Source organism: Salvia splendens, chromosome 8, assembly GCF_004379255.2.
Source record: "Salvia splendens isolate huo1 chromosome 8, SspV2, whole genome shotgun sequence".
NCBI lineage: Eukaryota > Viridiplantae > Streptophyta > Magnoliopsida > Lamiales > Lamiaceae > Salvia > Salvia splendens.
In genome coordinates, this window is record NC_056039.1 from 18,164,548 (window position 1) to 18,175,291 (window position 10,744).

Genomic DNA, 10,744 nt, shown 5'->3' on the forward strand with positions numbered 1-10,744 from the left:
GTTTGACAATAAAAGGCTTGTGTTTGAGCCACAAATGATGTTGTAAAATAAAAGAAGGAAAAAAAGAAAAAGAAAAAGAAAAAAATAGTGAATAGAATAAAAGGCAGCCTTTTATGATTGAAAAAAAAAGCCAAGGCAAAAAAAGAAGAAGTTAGAATGAAAAATGAAAATAGAATAAAAGTGTTGTTTTGTTAATTTTGAGATGATGAAAAATATTAAGTTTTGGGGGTGTGTGTTGAGTTGTAATTGAGATGTGAGAATTGTAATGGATGTGCTAGTGCTATAAAAGTGGTGGTGAGTCACTTAGCCAAATATGATCCCACCTTGAGCAAAAGCCTCATTACAATCAAATGATTAAAGTCCTTTGATTTGTGCATCACAATGACTTGTTAGTGGTAAGTTTTGTTTAAGTTTGGGGGAAACACCTTATGTACCTTTAAAAAATAGAATAGTCAGAAGAACTCCTTTTTATGATCTAGTTATGACGGTTTGAGACGCTCTAGGCACTACCCGAGCAAACATTGGTGTTGGAGTGACAAGCTCTTAGTTGGTTGGTGTTAGAGTTTGTATACTAGAAATCACCTTTCTAGTGATCGAATACAGTAAAAACTCTTATTTTATTTTCCAATGGATGCAACAGATTATTTTTGTCATAATGTTGTTATGTTTTACATTTAATGGATGTTTATTGCATGTTTAAATGTATAAGTAACTTAATAAAGGCTAAGTCTTTGTTTTAGTAGACTGGTTGTGGGCGTCGTCCACTTTAAGGTAACACGGTCAGTTCTGAACAAAGAAAAATAAGAATCTCACAACCCAGATATGCCTAGACTACCTATCGTGAAAGATTGCAATGTCAGTCCGCATATTTCTAAGCCTTACTGAAATAAGATGACATTGGTGTGGTAGAGCACTGAATTGGATCTAACAGCGAGACAAGTCTTTATGCTAGGTCTTAAAGGTCGTGCATGCGAACACGTTCTGAGAAGGAGGTCTTAGAAACAATCAATCAAGAAATCGAAAAGTTATGTAGAAAGACTGCAAGGCCTGGTGAACCTGTTAGATAAAAGGGCTGCAGAGAAGGCGGCTAGGGATGTATATGTTCAATCTTGGGAATACAGTGACTTTTCCCAAGGGTCCTCGTATCGACGCAAACAACTTTGAGCTGCGGATGTCCCTTATACAAAAGGTGGAACAGTATTCGTTTGCAGGGAGAGCCACTGAGGATGCTAATCGCCACTTAAAAGTCTTTAGATCTCTAGTGATTGCAAAAGCACTATAGTTCGCAGAACAAATTAGGTAAGCGGAGTCAACGCAACTGATCAAGTCAGGTGTTGAACTGATCAAGTCGGCAACTATCGGGTCGTTGGTTATGCAAACTTAGAGACTAAGGGCCTTCAATACCTTAACCCACAATACTATTAACTATTAAATGGAAATAAGGGTCGAATACCACAGGGACAGAGGCGGGTTGAGTTGTGTATGAGACATGTGGGGGTTGGCTGCTGCCACGCTTCACTACCGGTGGGTTAACTAAAACTAAGATTACTCAAGTTGTAAACTAACTTGATCAACTGGATTACCAACATGAAATCAACAATAACTCCAAACTGATCAACTCATATAGAAACACATGCAAGCATAAAACAAACGGGGACTACTGAAAGAAAACTTGCGCACTACCAAAAGCTGCAAAACGAAAAGGTGACAGTGACTGCAATCCTAATGAACTATGACCTTATTCTTCACTGAGCAACAAATCAAGCACACATGGCAAAAGAAAACAGAGCATATGACATCAAAGCGAGAAACAAACAAATCAAAACACAGATCTATGTGATTTAGCCGAAGAGAAACAGATCTAAAGGTCTATCCTAATTTCATGCAAGTTGACGAGCAAAAACTTAGATCTAACTATGAGAAATCGAAAACAGAGCAACGAAGGCAATCTAAGCTAGATCTATACCAGAAATCATCAAATTCCAACAGACATGCATCGCATACTCCATCCTAAACATCAGATCTAAACATAAATCATTGAATTACGCAGAACTCACTTCAAAATCAGAACATAACTAGACTAGCAAAGAAAACGAGAACAGAAAACATCAGATTCAAGACAGCTTGCGCTGAAAACTCCATTTCATAAACGATCTCCGATAAACCAAACAGCTGAATTCCAAAACTTCAGATTCAGAAGATCGATCAACAACAAAAGTACTGGAGTAGCAACTAAGAGAAAACCGAAAGAACAACTGAATTGCGGAAAATCAAAGAACTAAAACTGAATAACAACTATTTGACCCCTCGGGGCTTAAAGAAAACAAACTATGAAGGCTTCTTTGGCATATCCGAGTCTCTTCTCCCTTGACGAGGAAGAAGAGAGGAAAGTTGAAGTAGAAACCGACTCCGATGACTCCTAGCTCCCGTGCTTCATGCTTAAATGTAACTAAGGACTGCAAAGTGATTGAGATGATAATGGACTTTCCAAAAGAAAAAAAACTCTCCCGCTATATGCCTTCTCTCGACTATTTATAGGATGGCTTTGGCTCAAATCCCTAGGTTAAGCCTATCCTGTGTTGACATTAATGCCCCTGAGTTGGCTTTTTCTTTTCTCTCTCTTATGACTCATCATCTCGTGTGTTGAACTTCACTTGATCAACTCGCTGGTTGGGTAAGCTCCTTTGCTTGTTCGGAACTGATCAGCTTGCCCTCGGATTTGGTCATTTCTTACTTTAATTCCAAGTTGATCAAGTCGTCCATGCACTCCGCCTCCTCAGCACTTTTCCAGCCCCTGCACACTTAAATTCACCACTTTTTCACACATTATCAACCTGGTTAGTGTAATAAACCCTTATAAAATCATGATTGTAACGAGCCCTATCAAACTGCTCACACTTAAACCATGCTTGTCCTCAAGTATGAAAGAACAAGAAAATAAAAAGGGCAAGTTACATGCATGGGTTCCTGACTGACTCCTAATACTAAACAAACTCCACAAACACTAACACAGATAGACAAACACAAGCAACACTTAAACAAATATTTACTTCTCCATGTTTGAAACTGGCTCAACTTTTGGCAGTATTCCCCACAAGCTTAAGGTCACTCCAAATATTTTGCAGTCTCAAATTCCTCCCTCCCCTTTGGTTCAGTCTGGTCAGTCTATCAGTTCGTCAAGATAGCCTTTATTCTAGCCAACTGTTAGATTCACTCGGTCACTAATTTCTCACCAGAGATGTATTCATGCTTAAATAAATCAGATACGAATTTATTTGACCGATTATGAGATTAATCAATTCACATGTTAAACAGATAAGTGCATGCTGGAACACAAATAATTCATGCTTAAAGAAAGTAAATTATAAACATGAATATTACGGTTTGGAGTTACCGGTTTGATTCTCCAAAGAATCGTCGATTGCTTGCGCCTTCTCCACGATGATCTTCAATACTAGACCACGGATCTTCTGACTATTTCCCGAACTGTATCTCGATATCAGGGTGGGCTGATCTTATCAAAATACTATGACTCGAATAAAGACGACAAGAAAATTCTCACGGAGGAGAGCTGCAAATCTCATGGATGAGAGAGCTAAAAAAATCGTTCTCCTCTTAGAGAGAGAGACGAAATTTATGTTGTGAAATTAATAATAATTTCCGTCGTCTTTATTCTCCTATTTATAATAGTTACATATTGGGTCCAGTCAGGGATCTATGGAAGGTTTTGGATATGGCCTCCCCCAAATAGTTTTTTACTAATTAAATTGAACTCATAATTTAATACAAGCTTATATTGGAATTTTACGAGCAGCCACTACAGTAGTAATATTGCACTGTCCATCCAAATCCGAAATTATAAGTAATCCGGCTTCCTTGTTTAAATGATTATTTCTCGGGCTTAAGATAAAAATGTCCATTAATTAATTAATGTCTGCTATGGACTTAATTAATTAACATCTTATTAATTCCAAGAGTGGACTTAGCAAGAAACACTTATTTATTATTCATGGAATAATTAAATTCTAACTGGCCAGTTTTCAAATAATAAAACCTTGCTCCTCTTGAGGACATTATCAAACGACTCACCTCGCGCACGATTCAACATAATAGCAATCCTAGCACCGCTAGATATTAAACACCATTACCCAATATATCAGGATTATTGGGTTGCGAAAAACCTCCACCATTTGATAAGTCAAAGTAGTGCATAACCAATACCGTATGCTCAATGCTAACGTATGTAGATTAAGAAATAGTTGTTTATCAAGACCTAGTCTTCCAGTAGATAGCATAAAGACATGTCTTGCTGTTAGATCCGTTCAGTGCTATACCACACCAATGTCATTTTATTTCAGTAAGACTTAGAAATAATCTGACTGACATTGCAACCTTTCGCGATAGGTTGCCAAAACCTATCTAGGTTGTGAAATTCTTCTTTCTCTTTTGCAAAGCATTGCATAGATCTGACTGTAGTTACCTTAAAGTGGACGACGCCCACAACCAGTCTACTAAGCAAAAGACTTAGACTTTGTTTACTTCTTATGCATTTAAATGTTTGTAAAACATCTTATAAATGCACAAGCAAACACAATGTAATAATTGGTGATTCTATTCGTGCGTAACTGCTTGAATAATACCGAAACGAGTTAAAAGTGGATTGTAGAGTTTTCGTATACAAGCAAGATTCTATTCGTGCTCATTCGTGCTCGAAACATGCTTTTCAGTATACCAAACCTAACAATCTCCCACTTATACTCAAAACATGCTTTCGAGTATACCCGCTACCAAAAACTCTCCCACTTATACTCGAAGCAGGTCTTGGTGCTAGATATATCGAACTACCATTCATTTCACATCATGTTTGAAACATGTTGCCACAAAAGCATTTTATTTGAAAAAATCTGTTTGTTTGTTCTCTGATCATATCTTTACCACCATAATGTCTTTGCTGCGTACTTGATCTTTAATTAATTTCATCTATCTATGTTATTTCTTAGCTTATGATCTTGTGTGTCCCTTGAGTTAGCCTCCGCTAGAGTAATTAAAAATAATACTCATAGGCATACTCAAACTTACGATCAAAGCTATTAGGAAGATACTCCTAAGGTAAACACATATTATGAGGATGACTTACTCGATCACTGATCAGTCATAAAACTTAGTCAGTGTACCTCAAGGACATTACATGAATGACTGAAAAACTAGAATATAGCGATTAGTCTTTCTCAAGTACTATGGTATATTGTTTACCTCAATCAAAGTCCTTTACCATGGTTAATATGATATACACTTGTTATGCAAAAACATAGCTAATATCAAACTTAGTACACATCATAGCATATATGAGACATCTAGCTAAAAAAATAGTCTCATTATTCTTGATCTCACTAAGTGTTAAATGACACTTGACTAGAGATAAGACAATTCTATCCTGAATGGTAAAAATCTTTTCATGGAATTTCTAATGCTAAAATGTTCCAAGCAATGTACAGATATATGATTCCTTAGACAATCTCAACATTCTTTCTAGCGATCTTGAAAGACTTAGATGCTCAGAATGTAATTGGTTTCTCTCAAATCCTTTATCTTAAAGTGGGTAGACAACCAGTTTCCTATCCTAGATGTCAATCGTAGTTGTTTGCAACTTTGTAAATTTCATCATCGTAGAGTACCATTAAAACCATATTTAATGCATTTTCAACTTCCTTGTGCTTATAGCTCTCTTAGGGCACAAGTCAAATTTCAAACACTTGACAATTTTGTTAAAACACATATATTCTGATTTAGATGCTTTCCTAAGACCACGAAGGTCTCTATAAGCTTCTAATCATGTGTTTCTGGCCCTTTATTACATACCCATTAGGATGTTCTATGTAGATTATCTCCTCAAGACTTCTATTTATAGAAGGCTGTCTTGACAATCATAATACATACATTCTAATTTATGTAAGTTCTAATAGACAATATGATTGAATAAATCCTGGCACAACGATAGTGAGAAAAGCGTTCTCTTTGGGTATAGCCCATTGTCATTGTCTAGCCCTTTTGAGATCCACATTTATACTTGCAAATTTACTAGCTCCCACTGACTGACATAACCTACAAGTAGTATTTGCAAGTCTTGTAAATTATGTTGTCTATATTAGATTGTAGTTTGGAATCTATCACCTTTTCAAGATTGAATATCCAAATAAACCTATGCTACATTGTAGTTAAAAGGATTATGCTCAAGTTAATCTAAAACTGAGTCTTATGACACTCTTAGACCCATGAACTTGTTATGTTCCTTAGGAACGCTCCCACTACGATATGGTTCTTACAATCTCAGGTACTGAAGTTGATCTAATTACTGCACAAGTTTCAAATGGTATGCCTTCTTGGTAATGTGGAAAATCCGATATCTTTCTGTATCTTGAGAGTTATCACGTTGTTAGGCTTTTAGTTTATTTCTTGATCTTCATACAAAAATTCTATCTTTGAAGATTACGGAACTTATATCCTTATATCATTAGGGAAAATCTTGAAACGTACCTCAGTATTCAACTCCAATTATTTAGAAACCTTTCCAACACGTGTTGGAACAACATTACACCTTGAGATGTGCTAGACTAGAGTCACTCTAGTCCACAACTCATGTTTTGTAGAAGGTACTCATTTTGGTAGTTTCTTTAAGGTGTATCTCGTTTTAATTAACGCTTATGACTCATCATCTCGTGTGTTGAACTTCACTTGATGAACTCGCTGGTTGGGCAGACTCCTTTGCTTGTTCAGAACTGATCAACTTGCCCTCGGATTTGGTCATTTCTTGCTTTATTTCTAAGTTGATCAAGTCGTTCATGCACTCCGCTTCCTCAGCACTTTTCCAGTCCATGCACACTTAAATTCACCATTTTTCGCACATTATCAACATGGTTAGTGTAATAAACTCCTATAAAACCATGCTTGTAACGAGCCCTATCAGCCACCTCACCAAGTTCATGGAGATTGTAAACACTCTCAAGATGAATGATGTCGATGATGACGCCATAAGGGTAAGACTCTTTCCATTTTCATTAATTGATTCTGCTAAAGAATGGTTTGAGTGTCTACCTATAGAGCAAGTCTCCACACGGAAGGACATAGTGGCGGTCTTTCTCGACAAATACTACCCACCGGGGACCATCCTAAAGCTTAAAAACAAAATCTTTCGGTTCGTGCAAGGACATGATGAACCTCTTTTTGAAGCCGTCGCACGTTTCAAGGGCCTCATCCACAAATGCCCCAACCACGGTTTATCTGTGGACTATCAGGTTGGTATTTTATACAATGGATTTACTAAAAAGATTGATGCCATGTTGGATTCAGGAGCTAACGGAGGATTCCTAAGGAAGAGTTGACCAGACGTCATGGTAGTCATTGAGGAGTGAAAGTGGCCGATATTTAGGAACCCGAGGAAAGCTCTTTTGCAAAGAAGCTGGCAGAGTTGAGAGTCAGGGTTGACAAGACGGACGTATTGATGCACTTTTTGTTAGCACTATAAATACCTGCAAGTATAAAGAGTAGGAATAGTATAGCTAAAGGTTAGTACCGGATATCAATCACGGGGAAAACAAACACAGACTGTCTATCTTCTACTAAAACTCAATTACTATCTGGAAGAACTGAAAGTTTTGGGAATTTTTGAAAACAAAGAATAGTTAAAAGCAAAGAAACAACTATTGCAAATAAGCACGGAGATAAAAGTATAGAGATTAGAGAATTCCCGGGATGTGCTTTCACAGTTATGGTTATACAAATTCCAACTACAACATCCTAGCACAGTTCTTACTTTGATAGAACGAGTCACCTAGGTTATGCTCATACAATGCAAACGTTGATTACAAACATTAGGGTTGTCAATCCTAAATACGTAGCTCCTAAAATCTCCTAATACCCTTGAAAAGTCCTCACTCTCAATTAACAGTGTCGTTTTAAAGGAAGCTAATTGTAGTGTCTATTAAGTGGATCTAACTCGCCAACCTCCTCTAACGATTATGTAGCAAGTTATATTACATCATCACTGAATGTGTCACTCAAGCGTGAAGCATTATCCATTAACTTAAGGAGGAAACAAAGTAAGAACAAACGGATGTTAAATAGAAGTAGGAATTGTATAAACCAATAGAAGTTACTAACACATCCCTAGAATCCTGTGAGTGTAGTTACACATGATAGAATAAGCTAAAAACATAAATTGAAGGGAACACAATGAAAACATAAGAACTAAAGCAATAAAACCCAAAGGTTGAATCCTTGTAGCCTTGATGATCTTGAATCCTTCTTCAACTCCTTGCACAATGAAGCACTCTAACTTTTAAGCTCTGAAAATATTTGGCAAAGAGAAGATCTATTTTTGATGAAGCTTGGGGGGTATTTATAGGGGAAAAATCGCCCTTATCATATAAGGAAAAGGGTTGCAAAATATGGTAAATCTTGGAGAGAAAGTAGGGCATATTCTGCTCGCCGCTTTTTCCCAGCGAGCCGCTGCACCTTGGCCCGCGGTCGCTGTGGGTTGGTCCGAGGCTTATGTCTCTTGGCTGGCGGGCCGCTGCACTTGTTTCAGCGGTCACTAGCCATCATCTTGTAACTCTCTGGACTCTCGGTAGCGGTCGCCACGCACTCCCCAGGGGTCGCTGGGCGTGTCTTGACTTTATGCACTACTTTCCCGGAGCAGGCCAGTACTGACTTAGCGGTCGTTGGGCGCCAGCGGTCGCCGCCTGTGTTGTAGCTGACCACTTGACATGCAGAACATCTCCAAATTTCCAACTTTGCATTTTGACTCCCTTTTTAGGCTCAAATATGCACATTTCTCACAAAACATGTCAAAATACCAAAATAGATAAAATATGTAAATAATGGTAATGCAACTTTGACATTGAAAACGAACCAAAAGATGGCCTTAAAACCGTGCAAGATCCTAGTGTATCAACCCCCCAAACTACATTTTTGTTTGTCCTCGACAAAACATAGAAAACACAAGAATAGACGCACGAAATGCACAAGGACTAGACGTCATACTTGCCTCAAAGTATGGAATAGATAGATCAAGCATGTATTGGCGCAATCAAATCAAGCAAGACTTATTAGTGCACTTACATTACTAACTCGTGGAACACCTTGAATTCATGCACTCACATGTGGCTAACTTCCAAAGATGGGAAGTGTTCTCTCACTCTCAAAGTGTATAAGGTAAAGTATTTAAGTACTCAAATCATGCATCATACAAAGTTTACCATAAGCTTGCTCAAAGTCTAATCCCTCCTCTACTATATGTGATTAAGCATCAAAAGTCCGAAAGGTCTTTAATTTTGGTTGTAAAGTAGGCTCTTTGGTAGGTGAAGAATATTTGGCTAAAAAGTGGCTAGAAATAAAAAATCCCAAGTAGAGTAAAGTAGACTCCACTTTTCATATAAACCCAAGACACTTTTGATAATTATTCATTCTTCAGCTCACATTCCCAATTTTTTTTATATTTATTTTCTTCACAACCTTTCTTTCTCTTTTTTTTCTATCCTTTCTTTCTTTTTCTTATCTTTCATATGCATCCTTTCTAGATTAAGCACACTTTTGAATTTTTCTATTTCACAACATGCACTTTTATAACATTAAGCACACTACATTTAACTTTTCACAATTTCCCCTTATCTCTCCAATTCCTTTACAAAAGATAAAAATAACTATACTAACTCAAGAAATTGTCCTCGTTGATTTGGCTTCCAAAGAATAGGCTTAAAAGGCTCAAAACTGACTTCAAATGGATAAAGAAATTTTTCAAAAAGGGTCAAAATTTTGGATATAAAAGTAGGTATGAAAAGATGGCCTAACATCCTCCTTAATCAACTTAAACACTAAGTAAACTTAGGCAAACTAGGAGCAAGTTCTAGAAACATATACATGAATGCAGATAAATCACACATGAAAGAAATTAAGGCTCAAGTCTCACAAGGTATAAGCATGATTCAAGGCGAACAAGCAATCTACTAATTATGCACCTTTTAACCAAACTATCAAATCAAAACGTCAAGCCATACTTAATCAAGGATGAGAGATCTTTATATCATAGGCAACTCGGTCTAAAGTGTCCCTAAGCATGCGTGTTTCTAAGTTCTTCATGTTGAGTTCATGTCAAGGATTCACCTTCGGGAATTTTCAAAAACAAAAACAAACTCAAAAACCTAAACTCACGGTTGTCACGACCGCCCTTACTAGGGATAGTAAGGACGGGGAACTCGTGACTAGGAGAGGAACTAAGAAGCGGGGAAGAAATGGGGGAAACAATAAAAAGGCAATATTTAACAAGAAAATCGATCAAACTTCAAAAGAAATATTTTAATCATTTAAAAAGTTTAACAGCAGATTAATGTCTCAAGGTATTTAATGTCATAAAACAGTATGGGGTAAAACGGAAGACTTTTAGAAAAACAAATTCAAACGAGGCAGCGGAAATAAGTTATCTAAAGTGAGTCATAGGATGACGCCTATGTATGCAGACACGACGCATCCATAAATTCTTAAAGCCCGACTCAACATCCATCGCAACATCACTACTCAACCTGCACATAGGGAAAATACATGCAGGGCAGAGTACTTAATATACTAAGTGGGCTCATGCCGAACACATTTGATAAAGGTTATGTCATCCATACCATAGTGAACTCGAGTTTTACATTTAGAAAATAAATATCATCGAGTATCACAAAAATAATTTCATAGACTGACCAGT

The 10,744-nt window shown here is 37.1% G+C and overlaps 1 non-coding gene across 1 annotated transcript; it reads right to left on the reverse strand.

Annotated features, from left to right (window-relative positions):
- Nucleotides 1–7,169: 7,169 nt before the first annotated feature.
- On the reverse strand, nucleotides 7,170–7,276 carry LOC121746308. The gene has a single exon (XR_006039008.1). It is a non-coding gene; the product is annotated as a small nucleolar RNA R71 (small nucleolar RNA).
- Nucleotides 7,277–10,744: the final 3,468 nt, after the last annotated feature.